The sequence below is a fragment of the Hemiscyllium ocellatum genome, chromosome 6, assembly GCF_020745735.1.
Source record: "Hemiscyllium ocellatum isolate sHemOce1 chromosome 6, sHemOce1.pat.X.cur, whole genome shotgun sequence".
Classification (NCBI taxonomy): domain Eukaryota; kingdom Metazoa; phylum Chordata; class Chondrichthyes; order Orectolobiformes; family Hemiscylliidae; genus Hemiscyllium; species Hemiscyllium ocellatum.
In genome coordinates, this window is record NC_083406.1 from 62,384,739 (window position 1) to 62,400,254 (window position 15,516).

At 41.4% G+C, this 15,516-nt stretch overlaps 1 protein-coding gene across 1 annotated transcript in view; it reads left to right on the forward strand.

The window, feature by feature from the left end:
• The first annotated feature begins 202 nt into the window (after positions 1–202).
• rab30 (RAB30, member RAS oncogene family) overlaps positions 203–15,516 on the forward strand; it is a 92,001-nt gene continuing 76,687 nt past the window's right edge. The window contains exons 1-2 of the mRNA XM_060826609.1: positions 203–347; positions 6,422–6,490. The gene's annotated coding sequence lies outside the window, so the exon portion shown is untranslated. The remainder of the gene's footprint in view (positions 348–6,421; positions 6,491–15,516) is intronic.

A 15,516-nucleotide genomic window follows, 5' to 3' on the forward strand; every position in this document is an offset into this window, starting at 1 on the left:
GGCAGAAAAAACACACAACAAAATTGACAGTAATGTCTCAAATTTCACTGCCCGCAGAACTCCTCGAAGACAAAAACCCTGTAGAATCATGCTGGTGCGCGTGCGCAAACGAGATCAGGACTACAATTCCCGGCTAGCATCGCGCCTTAATTCCAGGACTCGCTTCCGCTCCAAAAGAAATTACGTCATTGTTAAAGCTCCCAGAAAGTGGGTGCATTGTGCAATGTAGTGCCTGTGGTGCAGCGCTGGACACAGTCATAAGCAGGGTATGACTGCTGCACTTTGAGATACGTTGTAACTCAACATTTCTCAATAACACCGACAGGAGAGGGGAAAAACCGACACAAGTAAGTTTTTATTTCGAGGTGGTTTTTGTGTTGTGAATGACTTCTCCTTATTTCCATCGTTCCTGTGCTTGTGTTTTCTTCCACTTCCAGCACAATTCATGGAAGTCAGACAGAAGTGGTCCTGGTTTCCGGACTGATTGGTCATTCGTTGATTTTGATATTGACATATTTGCTATTGTTTTGCATGATTTCTAAGTTGTTACAGCATTGCAGCTTATTGTTTGCAGACGCTAACAGCTATTTTTAGTTTCCTAAAGTGAGAAGATGTGATTTATTATTAAATATTCAATTTTTTTTATTTTAACGTTGAAGTTTCATTTCATAAAGTTGTGATTTATCCTGAATGAAATCTCACAAAAATAGTTTATTTACAAAATCCCTTTTAAGATTTCAACTTTTTCTAAATTAAGTCTTATGTTTAATTTGTGATTGGTTGGTGGGGGCTGGTGGTGCTGGGGAAAGGCAATAGAAGACAACTTGAGTTTCATTTTGTTTCTTTGTTGGAAAAGGTAACCCCATTTTGTCCAAATTTACCTTGATCATACAAGAAATAGGAGGTTAATGCAACTTCTTTGTCATAGATAATGTAAACAAATTAAACTAGTGTAGCTCCAGTGGATAAAATGAAAAATGCCTTTTTAGTACTGTGTGTCTTGTACAATTATTTCACAAGACTTTAAATTGCCTCTTCTCAAAACTCATGAATGCTTCTGTACAACTTGAGGGGGTTTCTCCTTAAATGCTGATTACCTTGCACTAAACAAAAATACTTCTGTTGACCTATTTAAACACTGCATAATATCTTGCCAAACTTGAAGTGGTGTGTTTTTAGATGACAAGAATAATTTTGACCGATTAAACTTTACAGTTTTAAGGATACGCTAACATTTGCATGATGGTCCCCATTTGGGCCAGCAAAATGGTCTCTTTTCTTTTCTGCTGCAGAAAGTGGTTGAGGCCAAAACATTGAATGTTTTCAAGAAGGAATTATGTATAGGTCTTGGGGTTAAAGGGATTATAGGGTATAGTACCCAAAGTTAGATGATTCGCTGTGTTCATATGAATTAGCAGAGCAGCTTGAAGTCTGAATGGACTGTTCCTCTTTTTTTGCGGATCTTTGTTTTTTTTTGATGTGATTAAGTTAAAGAAGTTTCAAAAGTGTGTCAACTTTTCATGATTGTTTACCTTGCCTGGGTTTCCCATTCTACTTTAGTCTTTGACTCAAATGCACACAATGTAAAACTGCAAGGCACCAGTAGCATACTAGAGCTTTGAGAGTTGGGGGCAGAGATGAGTGTAGTAGCAAGCACTAAGGATAAAGTGCTGCGGAAGCTGAAAGTTATGAAGAGAAATAAAGAAGTTGGACTACACCCCAGAGTTTTGAAGTTGATTGAGATTTCTGGAGGCATTGGTGCTGATCTTTCAAGAATCACAAGTCGGTGAGGGTCCCGGAGGACTGGAAAATGGATAAAGTAACCTCCCTGCTCAGCACTAACAGAAGACAAGAAATTATAGATCAGTTAGCCTGACCTCGGTTGTTGGTAAGATTTTAGACTCCATTTATTAAGGACGAGACAGCAGAGTGCTTGGAAGAACGTGGTAAAATAAGGCTAAGTCAACATAGCTTGTTCAAAGGGGAGTCATGCTTGGCAAACCTTTTAGAAATCTTTTGGAATTTCTACTGTGACATCTAGGGATGGTCTTAAAGACCATCAATAATACTCTTACTGGCATACAATTCACTAAAGAGGAGGAAAACAACAGCAAAATGCCATTCCTAGATGTCACAGAGCGAACAGCCAATGGGGAACTTCAAACCAACATCTACAGGCAAACAACACACAGACCAAATATTGAACTACAGAAGCAATCATCCCAACATCCACAACTAAGCTGCATCAGAACATTTTCAATGAGCAACACACACTGCTGTACTGAGGAACGACGTAGAGGAGAGGAAAATCACCTATACTGTGTATTCAAAAAGAATGGGTATCCAATGAACACAGTCTGCTGATTTTCTCAGCAACCAACCCAAACAAGCAGATAAAACACGTACAAAAACCCTAGCCACTCTCCCCTACATCAAAGACCTGTTGGAAATGCCTGCCAGACTACTCAGATTCCTTGGCATCATGGTAGCCCACAAACCCACCAACACAGTAAAACAGCAGCTAATGAACTTGAAAGACACTTTACAAACAACTAGCAAAACTAATTCACTTATAAAATACCGTGCAAGAACTGTACAAACACTACATTGGACAAACAGGTAGAAAACTAGCCACCAGGATACATGAACATCAACTAGCCACAAAACGACATGACACTCTCTCACTAGTATCCTTACATACAGATAAGGAAGGACACCACTTTGACTGGGCCAACACATCCATCCGAGGACAAGCCAAACAGAGACATGCATGAGAATCCCTAGAAGCATGGCTTTCCAACCAGAACACTCTCAACAAGCACATTGAGTTAACCCCCCACTTAAGAAGAATAGAAAATGACATCACCACAGGAAATAGCATCACCAATCCAAAGAAACCCAAACATTATAAAGCAGGAATCATCAGCAGTGCTTCACCCAGAGGCCTACTGAAGATGTTAACGAGTAGGGTGACTAAACTTCTGGAAATGAACCTTCCTGCTCAGCGAGCAAACCTACATCCAGAACCTTGAAATACCTTCCACTTGGAAGGAAAGAGCCTTATTTTCAGTAGTTTAGGTTCTAAGATACTCCATTCACTCTAATTGGTTTTTATCAACTTGACTCTGAAGTAGAGTTAGGGTCTATTTAACAACCATTGCTAATTTTGAATCTGACATCTAGATGCATCCCTAGACCTCTTGTGGCACATTGATAATACCCATACCTCTGAACCAGGAGGCATCTGCTCCAGAGGTGTGTCGCCACATCTCTAAACAGATTAGTTGGGGAGTAGCTACACAGTTACAATTCAACCATTAATGCATATATTGGTTCAAAGTAGGATAAATATGTCCTTGAAGGCACCTTATTGTGTTGTGCTAGTGTCCTTGCCTCTGAGCCAGGAGTCCTGAGTATAATTCTACTTGCTATAGAAATGTGTAACAATATCTCTGAACAGTCTGATTAGAAAATATCTTGCAGAGGTTGTTATGGTGTACATGAAGCTAGTACACATTCCTGATTTGAAGCAGCCTAATCTAGTGTCAAATTTAATTGTACACAAAATGACCTATTTGTGCATTTGCAAATTGTCTTGGAGGTCTTTTTTATTGTAGCATGTAATCTTACATTGTGATCAATACAGAGACTGAATTTGGAATGAAATCCGTATGGTTTAGTTTATACATGCTGTGATTGAGAGTTCAATTCTACGGTGATTGCATTGAGATGTAATATTCATAACTTGTAGGGTACCCTATTTAGTAGTATCTTAATATAGTCCTAATAATTTTTTAAATAATTGGGTCACTGGAACAAACAGCCCTCTCACAAACCCAATCCAAACTTTGGATCAGATACATGGATGACACTTTTGTAATATCTAAAAGAATAGAGATCAAGAGCACACACCAGATTGTCAACACCATAGTCTGAGTTCAGGAAATTAATGAGCAAATCCCATTCCTGATATGATGATAGAGCAGAAAAGAGAGAATGCACAACAAAAGTGTACAGGAATGTCACTGCACTGACTAGATCCTGAATTATAATAGCAACCACCTAAACACCAGAGAAGCTGCATTAGGACCTTGTTCAAAAGGGTGACAACACACTGCAGGTTGGGTATGCTGCATAGAGAAGAATACCTCTCCAAAATCCTTGCCAAGAACGGATATCCCTGCAACTTCATCCACAGATGCCTGGCAGACAAAGTGTCATGAGGACATGTCACAACCCAACACACTTGCCACACTACATTTATATAAAAACAATTTCAGAACTGACAGCCAGACTCCTCCAACCATTTCGATTTATGACAGCAGATAAATCGACAGCTACGCTCAGACAACAATTCACCAGAACAAAAGACCCAATACCCATCATGTACTAGACATACGTGGTGTACACCATTCCATGCAGAGACTGCATGAAACACTATAGGACAAACAGGCAGACCACTTGTGATCTTCATTCAGGAACATCAGTTAGCCACTAAATGCCACAACCAGACATCTCTAGTGTCTATACACACAGCCGACAAGGACCATAAATTTGACTGTAATATGAAACAACAGTAATAGGATAGGCCAACACAGGACAACCAGAGAATTCCTAGAAGCATGACACTTATCCACAGACTCCATCAATAAACATATTGACCTAGACCCAATATACTGACCACTGCAACGAGCAACCGGAAGCAATGGGAATGAAACCCGTAAATTCCAACCAACACAGTACAGCAGCACTCCCACAGGAAGCTCCACAACACTAAGGATGTCACCTAGAAAGGGGACAAAATGTCTGCAAACCAACTTCTCAGCTCAATGAACATACCCACAACAACCAGCATTCGAGCTACCAATCTCTACACAATTGGGTCACTATTTTGCCAAGTATTGAAACGTGTATTTACCCAAATATTGTTCTCTTCAGTATCAAGTTACTGCTAGCTATACACAATTGCACAGAGCTACACACCCTTAAATTCTAGTATCGAAATAATTATCTTATTATTTCTCCTCTTCTTCAAAGCTTCTTGAAAGTTACCTCTTTAACTCCCAGTACTGCTAATCTCCATCCTCTTTTAAATGTGCTGCAGTGTTATACTCTCCTGTACTATGGTATTATCTTGGATTCACCCTGGACTGTGACTTTAGTCGATGTAGAATTCATAAAATATTTTTAAAAATATATATTGGCCTGAAATGTTTTGACAAATCCCAGAGTAATGCTAACTTAGGTGACAATATACTTAAGTGAAAGTAGTTTAGGGACGAATTGATCATTTCTGCCAATTACACACTTGATATAATGCTGAATAAACTTAATTTTGTTGAGCATGCATCTTGTTGAGGTGTAAAAACTTCCACCTTCACTCAGATGACGTGGTTATAGTCAGTGGAGGTGTAGAAGTTGTATTGGAATCAAGGACAAAGTACAATGTTTGTTTTGCAACTGTGTGTATCTTGTTTGACCAAAAGCCACTGACTGAAATGCATACAAATATTTCAAATCCTAAATGGCAGACTTTTTAAATTTCTATGTGGGTGCCAAAATTAACAAATTCACACTCCAAATAATTTCTTTATCATGATTTTCAGAAGATAAATAAATGCATCACTTAAAATAACATTACCAGCAATTGAGTAATTTTATGTGTTATCTTTAGAAAAAGGCCAGCTGATTTAGTACAGGTATAAACACATACTCTGAATTGCAAGGCTGTAATCTGTTCCAAAGGTCTTAGAGTCATAGAGATGTACAGCATGGAAATAGATCCTTTGATATCCCCATCCAAATGCCTTTTACATGTTGCAATTGAACAAGCCTCCACCACTTCCTTTGGCAGCTTATTCCATACACATACCACCCTCTATGAAAATGTTGCCCCTTAGGCCTGTTTTATATCTTTCCCCTCTCCCCTCTCACCCTAAACCTATGCCCTCTAGTTCTGGACTTCCCGACCCCAGGGAAAAGACTTTGTCTATTTATCCTATCCATGCCCCTCATAATTTTGTAAACCTCTATAAGGTCACCCCACAGCCTCTGACGCTTCAGGGAAAACAGCCCCAGCCTGTTCAGCCTCTTCCTATAGCTCAAATCCTCCAACCCTGGCAACATCCTTGTAAATCTTTTCTGAACCCTTTCAGGTTTCACAACATCTTTCCGATAGGAAGGAGACCAGAATTGCAAACAATATTCCAACAGGGTTTGAAAGTATGTCATGGAATTATTTAAATAGCTTATATTGTATTCTCTCAGTAATATTTGTTATATTACTGTCTTGGAGTGGTATAAACCCTGTATTGGCTGAAACAGTGAAACGAATATCATTGTTAATGTGCATACATACTTCATGAAAATGTCTTGTTATGATTTTACCTACTTTTTTTTTCCACTTTCTCGTTAACCACAGGTACTTTCAGCAAGAGTTGTCGGGCAGTGGTTGAAGCAGAGGTCATTGCATCCTTTGGAGGAAAACTGGGTAAATCTACCATTTGAGCAAAATATAGTGTCTTTTTTTTGTTTGAAGAGTGCGCATTCTTAGGATTAGCTTTTAGTTGTTAAAGAACCAAAATGGATGCAAAAGACCAACTGGCCTCCACTTGTACTGCAAACCTGTTCATGGTCCTACAAGTGCTGGTTGGCAAACAAATGTAAACCTTGAATTTTTAGTTCCTTCTTCAACTTTTAGGAGGTTGTGATTTATCTTGTTTTTTATTACCTGCTATATTAGCAAATTTGTTAATAATTGAGCTTGTGACCTCTCTGATCCGTGTAGCTGAGCTACTGATTGGGAAACTAGCTGAGTCTTGAAGGAGCTGTTCTTTTTGTGTAATAATTAACTTTTTGGAGTTCTCTGCATCCTGAGATTATAAGAAAATTTGAGCACTGTAAACCTCATTCAAAAATGTTGTGTGTATACATTAAATAGTAAATGATTTTGTCCAGCAGGAGACTGGTTAATGAATCTCTGACAAAAGGTGCAAGTAATCAAAAGTAAAATGATGAAAGAATGAACATTTTCTTATTTTATCAAGTGTTTAGATGATATAAAGTGGCAGAACAGCTCTAGGCTGACAGCTTTTATTCTAGTCCATTGCTAATGTTATTCTGCCATATGTATTGCAAAACTAAAACAATAGCTCAGCTTTTTTTAACCTCCCTTATCTGTTATTGTCAAAGGAGTAGTTTTGCTCTATGCCTTCTGTTCAAGGTTTGTTTATGTTCGAGGTAGTGCCAGTGTGAACTCTTTGCCTGTTTGACTGTGACATTGTACAATGTGGGATTAGTGGCATATTATACCTTAGCAGTATGGGTCTCATATGACTGAATTCAGTCCATTTTAACCACTTATTTTCTATTCATTACTATTTTGCTGCTCAATGCTCTGACTGTCAGTCATGTTCTAACAGCCACTAATGCACATTGTATTGCGAAACTTGATATAATAGGATCTGTGCTTCTGATTATCGTATGTAGATGCTTGGGTTTTTAAGTGGAATTGGCTTGTTTTGGTTCAACTCTTTCCAGACTGTTAATACCTGTTAACTGGTCAACTAACAGGGCACAAGCAAATATTGTGGCATTTATAAAAGTGCATGTTAATCCTTTACTTAGATTTCTTAGTTTAAATAAAAATGGGATCAAAGTCAAAGCTAATATCTACAGATCAGTGTCTACCTAAAAATGAGGAGGTTTATGAAAATGAGGAGGAAAATTTAGCTGATGGAGTTACATATGGAAAGGTAAAGGATATGTGCTATCCGTTTTGATATACAGTATTTTAATCTATCAAAACAAACTCGCATACTAGATGAACAGTTGTATCTTTAGCATTTTCTTTGTTAAAAATTGCATTTTGACTCCTCCTAGGAACTGCAAATCTGTTCCATTGTGAATCGTAACGATTTGGTTGTTAGTTAGCCTTCAGTATGGTTGGTAAATATGTTATTATCCATCTTGGGGTCTAAGAATGAGGCAAATATTTCCATATTAGAATGAGATTACAACAATAATGTTGCACACTTCTAATGCTTCGGTTGAATATAGCTCACCAACTAATATACTGGCAGGGACATTTGCTAGAATTACTCAGGAGGATTTAAACTAGTAGGGAAGGGGGAGTCCCAGGGAGATAGTGAGGAAAGAGATCAATCTGAGACTGATACAACTGAGAACAGAAGCGAGTCAAAACACTCAGGGCAGGCACGGACAAAGTAGGACTAATAACTTAAACTGCATTTATTTCGATGCAAGGGGTCCAACAGGGAAGGTAGATGAATTCAGGGCATGGTTAGGAACATGGGACTGCGATATCATAGCAATTACAGAAACATGGCTCCGGGATGGGCAGGACTGGCAGCTTAATGTTCCAGGATACAAATGCTACAGGAAGGATAGAAAGGGAGGCAAGAGAGGAGGGGGAGTGGCGTTTTTGATAAGGGACAGCATTACAGCTGTGCTGAGGGAGGATATTCCCGGAAATACATCCAGGGAAGTTATTTGGGTGGAAATGAGAAATAAGAAAAGGATGATCACCTTATTGGGATTGTATTATAGTCCCCCTAATAGTCAGAGGGAAATTGAGCAACAAACTTGTAAGGAGATCTCAGCGATCTGTAAGAATAATAGGGTGGTTATGGTAGGGAATTTTAACTTTCCAAACATATACTGGGACTGCCATTGTGTTAAGGGTTTAGATGGAGAGGAATTTAAGTGTATACAAGACAATTTTCTAATTCAGTATGTGGATGTACCTACTAGAGAAGTTGCAAAACTTGGCCTACTCGGAAAATAAGGCAGGGCAGGTGACTGAGGTGTCAGTGGGGAAGCACTTTGGGACCAGCAACCATAATTCTATTAGTTTCAAAATAGTGATAGAAAAGGATAGACCAGATCTAAAAGTTGAAGTTCAAAATTGGAGAAAGGCCAATTTTGATGGTATTAGACAAGAACTTTAGAAAGCTGACTGGAGGCAGATGTTCACAGGTAAAGGGACGGCTGGAAAATGGGAAGCTTTCAGAAATGAGATAACAAGAATCCAGAGAAAGTATATTCCTGTCAGGGTGAAAGGGAAGGCTGGTAGGTATAGGAAATACTGGATGACTAAAGAAATTGAGGGTTTGGTGAAGAAAACGAAGGAAACATATGTCACGTATAGACAGGATAGATCGAGTGAATCCTGAGACGAGTGTAAAGGAAGTAGGAGTACATTTTGAGAGGGAAATCAGGAGGGCAAAAAGGGGACATGAGATAGCATTGGCAAATAGAATTAAGGGGAATCCAAAGGGTTTTTATGAATGCATTAAGGACAAAAGGGTAACAAATTAGAGAAGGGGGCCCCCTCAAAGATCAGCAAGGCGGCCATTGTGTGGAGCTGCAGAAAGTGGGGGAGATACTAAATGAGTGTTTTGTATCAGTATTTACAAAAAAGATATGGAAGATCTTGACTGTAGGGAAATAGATGGTGACATCTTGCAACATGTCCAGATTACAGAGGAGGAAGTGCTGGATGTCTTGAAACGGGTAAAGGTGGATAAATCCCCAGGACCTGATCAGGTGCATCCTAGAACTCTGTGGGAAGCTAGAGAAGTGATTGCTGGGCCTCTTGCTGAGATATTTGTATCATCGATAGTCACAGGTGAGGTGTCGGAAGACTGGAGGTTGATAAACGTAGTGCTACTGTTTAAGAAGGGCGGTAAAGACAAGCCAGGGAACTATAGACAGGTGAGCCTGACCTCGGTGGTGGGCAAGTTGTTGGAGGGAATCCTGAGGGACAGGATGTACATGTAATTGGAAAGGCAAGGACTGATTAGGGATAGTCAACATGGCTTTGTGTGTGGGGAAATTGTATCTCTCAAACTTGAGTGAGTGTTTTGAAGAAGTAATAAAGAGGATTGATGAGGGCAGAGCAATAGATGTGATCTATATGGACTTCAGTAAGGCGTTTGACAAGGTTCCCCATGGGAGACTGATTAGCAAGGTTAGATCGCCTGGAATACAGTCATCTGCCAACTTTTCAGCCACCTCCAAAAAGACCCCACCACCAGGGATATATTTCCCTCCCCACCCCTTTGTCTTCCGCAAAGACCGTTCCCTCCGTGACTACCTGGTCAGGTCCACGCCACCCTACAACCCACCCTCCCATCTTGGCACTTTCCCCTGCCACCCCAGGAACTGTAAAACCTGTGCCCACACCACCTCCCTCACCTCTATCCAAGGCCCTAAAGGAGCCTTCCACATCCATCAAAGTTTTACCTGCACATCCACTAATATCATTTATTGTATCAGTTGCTCCCGATGCAGTCTTCCCCCTACATTGGGGAGACTGGGCACCTTCTAGCAGAGCACTTTAGGGAACATCTCCGGGACACCCGCACCAATCAACCACACCGCCCTGTGGCCCAACATTTCAACTCCCCCTCCCACTCTGCTGAGGACATGGAGGTCCTGGGCCTCCTTCACCGCCGTTCCCTCACCACCAGACGCCTGGAGGAAGAACGCCTCATCTTCCACCTCGGAACACTTCAACCCTAGGGCACCAATGTGGACTTCAACAGTTTCATCATTTTCCCTTCCCCACCTCATCCTAGTTCCAAACTTCCAGCTCAGCACTGTCCCAGTGACTTGTCCAGACTTGTCCTACCTGCCTAGCTCCTTTTCCACCTATCCACTCCACCCTCTCCTCCCTGACCTATCACCTTCATCCCCTCCCCCACTCACCCATTGTACTCTATGCTACTTTCTCCCTACCCCCACCCTCCTCTAACTTATCTCTCCACACTTCAGGCTCACTGCCTTTATTCCTGATGAAGGACTTTTGCCCGAAACGTCGATTTCGCTGCACTTTGGATGCTGCTTGAACTGATGTGCTCTTCCAGCACCACTGATCCAGAATCTGGTTTCCAGCATCTGCAGTCTTTTTTTTTACCAGGGAGAACTAGCCTTTTGGATACAGAACTGGCTCAAAGGTAGAAGACAGAGGGTGGAGGGTTGTTTTTCAGACTGGAGGCCTATGACCAATGGAGTGCCACAAGGATCGGTGGTGGGTCCTCTACTTTTTGTCATTTACATAAATTATTTGGATGTGAGCATAAGAAGTACAATTAGTAAGTTTGCAGATGACACTAAAATTGGAGGTATAGTGGACAGCGAAGAGGGTTACCTCAGATTACAACAGGATCTGGACCAGATGGGCCAATGGGCTGAGAAGTGGCAGATAGTGTTTAATTCAGATAAATACAAGGTGCTGCAATTTGGGAAAGCAAATCTTAGCAGGGCTTATGCACTTAATGGTAAGGTCCTAGGGAGTGTTGCTGAACAAAGAGACCTTGGAATGCAGGTTCATAGCTCCTTGAAAGTGGAGTCACAGCTAGATAGGTTAGTGAAGAAGGTGTTTGGTATGCTTTCCTTTATTGGTCAGAGTATTGAGTACAGGAATTGGGAGGTCATGTTGTGCCTGTACAGACATTGGTCAGGCCACTTTTGGAATATTGCGTGCAATTCTGGTCTCCTTCCAGTCGGAAAGATGTTGTGAAACTTGAAAGCGTTCAGAAAAGGTTTACAAGGATTTTGCCAGAGTTGGAGGATTTGAGCTATAGGGAGAGGCTGAACAGGCTGGGGCCATTTTCCCTGGAGCGTCGGAGGCTGAGGAGTGACCTTAGAGGCTTACAAAATTGAGGGGCATGGATAGGGTAAATAGGCAAAGCCTTTTCCCTGGAGTCGGGGAGTTCAAAACTAGAGGGCATATATTTAGGATGAGAGGGGAAAAATATAAAAGAGACCTAAGGGGCAATGTTTTCACGCAGAGGGTGGTACATGTGTGGAATGAGCTGCCAGAGGAAGTGGTGGAGGCTGGTACAATTGCAAGATTTAAGAGGCATTTGGATGGGTACATGAATAGGAAGGGTTTGGAGAGATATGGGCTGGGTGCTGGCAGGTGGGACTAGATTGGGTTGGGATATCTCCTCAGCATGGACGGGTTGGACCGAAGGGTGTGTTTCCATGCTGTACATCTCTATGACTCTATATAATTGAGACATTTAATTTTTTGGGATCAGTTACAGCTTGGAGAAAGCAAATAGTTAGATATTAGAGTCCTGGTATCTTCATATGTTACAAAATGTGTTTGATATATTGGGTCATTTCCTAAATGAAATGTATCAAGACCTTCTAATGGTCAATTAAGGATGTTGTGGTTCTGTTCGCCGATCTGGGAATTTGTGTTGCAAATGTTTCGTCCCCTGTCTAGGTGACATCCTCAGTGCTTTGGAGCCTCCTGTGAAGCGCTTCTGTGATGTTTCCTACGGCATTTATAGTGGCTTGTCTCTGCCACTACCGGTTGTCAGTTCTTGCTGTCTGCTGCAGTGGCCGGTAGCGGCAGAGACAAGCCACTATAAATGCCGGAGGAAACATCACAGAAGCGCTTCACAGGAGGCTCCCAAGCACTGAGGATGTCACCTAGACAGGAGACGAAACGTTTGCAACACAAACTCCCAGCTCGGCGAACAGAACCAAAACAATGATCACCCGAGTTACAAATCTTCTCCCAAACTTTGAGCCAACTAAGGATATTGCTATGGATACAACGGAAAAGCTTAATTGTTAATAAATCTCTCTTTCTTTTTCTTCTCTCTGAAGCCCACACATCCTGATGCATCTTGGTCTCCTTTACTGCTTCTATACCTTAAACTTTACTTCCAGTATTTCAGCTAGTAAAAATGGCTCAGAAGAACTGTGTACCAATTATCCCTGTTGCACTGTTCCTACATGTCAGGACAACCCTCCTATAACCCAACATGTGATACTAATGTGTTATGATTCAGGCAGTGAGTTTCAGCTGCTTAGCAATCTACACTTTTTCTTTAAACGTACAACTTGTAGCCTGGAAGTATGGGTAGTGATGGTAGAGACGCAAAATTGCACGCGATATTCCAACAGTGGCCTATTCAATGTCCTGTACAGCTGCAACATGACCTCCCAACTCCTGTACTCAATACTCTGACCTATAAAAGAAAGCATGCCAAACTCTTCCTCTTACTATCCTATCTACCTGTGACTCTACTTTCACGGAAGTATGATCCTGCACTCCAAGGTCTCTTTGTTCAGCAACATTTCCCAGGACCTTACTATTAAGTGTACAAGACGTGCTCTGATTTGCTTTTGCAAAATGCAGCACCTCACATTTATCTAAATTAAACTCCATCTGCCACTCCTCCAACTGATCAAGGTCCTGTTGTCATCTGAGGTAATCTTCTTCCCTGTCCACTGCACCTCCAATTTTGGTGACATCTGCAAACTTACTAAATATACTTCCTATATTCACATCCAAATCATTTATATAAATGACTATGAAAAGCAGTGGACCCAGCACGATCCTTGTACCATACTACTGGTCATAGGCCTCAAGTCAGAAAAACAACCCTCCACCACCACCCTCTGTCTTGTATCTTTGAGCCAGTTCTGTATTCAAACGGCTAGTTATCCCTGTACTCCATGAGATCCAACCTTGCCAACCAGTCTCCTGTGATGAACCTTATTGAATGCCTTACTGAAGTCTGTGTGGGTCATGTCTACTACTCTGCTCTCATCAATCCTCTTTGTTACTTCTTCAAAAAACTCAATCAAGCTCGAGATATGACTTCCCACAAAGCCATGGTGACTATTCTTGCCTTTCCAAATACATGTAAATCCTGTCCCTCAGGATTCCCTCCAACAACTTACCCACTACTGATGTCAGTCACACTTAGTTCCCTGGCTTCTCCTTACCACCTTTCTTAAGTAGTGGCACTGCGTTAGCCAACCGCCAGTCTTCCGGCTGTGACTATCAATGATACAAATATCTCAACGTGGGGCCTAGCAATCACTTCCCTAGTTTCCTACAGAGTTCTAGGATACACCTGATCAGGTCCAGGGAATTTATCCACTTTTATGCGTTTCAAGACACCCAGTACCACATCGTCTGTAAATGGAGAATTTCCACAATGTCACCATCTATTTCCCTACATTCTACATCTTCCATGTCCTTTTCTACAGTAAACACTGATGCAAAATACTCGTTTAGTATCTTCTGCCACTTCTTGCGGCTCCACACAAAGACCGCCTATTCTCTGGTCCACAGTCCTGAGCCATTTTACTAGCCCTATTCTCTCCCTAATTACCCTTTTGTCCTTTAATACATGTGTATTTATAAAATCCCTTTGGGTTCTTCTTACCCTCTTTATCTTAACCCAAAGCTATCTCATGTCCCCTTTTTGCCTTCCTTGATTGCCCCCTTATTTATACTCATCCTGCCTTTATACTCATCTAAGGATTCTTTCGATCTCGCCTGTCTATATCAAAAATATGCTTCCTTCTTTTTCTTAACCAAAACTTCAATTTCTCTAGTCATCCAGCTTTCCTGACAACTGCTTAATAAGTTCTTTACCAATTAAACCCTTAACACTATGGCTGTCCTAGTCTTTTTTTTTGGAAAGTTAAAATCCCCTACCATAACCCGAATAACTTCCCTGGATGTATTCCCAGGAATATCCTCCCCAGGTACAGCTGTAATGCTATCCATTATCAAAAACACCACTCCTCCTCTCCTGCCCCCCATCCCCCTATCCTTCCAGTAGCATTTGAATCCTGGAACATTAAGCTGCCAGTCCTGTCTGTCCCTGAGCCATGTTTCTGTAATTGCTATGATATCCCAGTCCCATGTTCCTAACCATGCCCTGAGTTCATCTGCCTTCCCTGTAAGGCCTAAAACATTGAAATAAATGCAGTTTACTTTATCAGTCTTGCCTCATTCTCTGCTTTGTTCCTGCCTGCGCTGATTTGTTTTCACTCTCTCCTTTTCCCGACTGTACCAGTCTCCAATTGATTTCTTTCCTCATTATTTTCATGGGTCGCACCAACCAATCTTACTCGTTCAAATCCCAAGCAGTTCTAGCAAATCTCCCAGCCAGTATATTAGTCAATTCATGTGCAGGTCACATCTACCCCAGAAGAAATTCCAATGATCAAAAAAATGTGAACCCTTCTCCCCTGCACCAGTTGCTCAGCCACTCATTCATCTGCTCTATCCTCCTATTCCTACCATCAGTTGCTCATAGCACTCGGAGTAATCCAGATATTACTACTCTCAAGGGCTTTCTTTTTAAATTCCTGCCAAACTCTATATTCTCCCGTCAGAATCTCATCCTTTTCCCTTCCTTTGTCGTTAGTCCCAATGTGTACAATGACCTCCTGCTGGTCCTTGGCCCCTTTGAGAACATTCTGCACCCTCTCTGAGAGATCCTTAATCCAGATACCAGAAAGGCAACACACCATTCTGATTTATCGCTGCTAGCCGCAGAAACATCTGTCTGTACCTCTAACTCGAGAGTGCCCTATCACAATCAATTGCTTGGAACTCGATGTACCCCTCTTTTCATTAGAGCCAGTCTTGATGCCAGAAACGTGACTGTTGGTGCTACATTCCCCTGAGAGTCCATCATCCCCTACATTTTCCAAAACAGCACACTT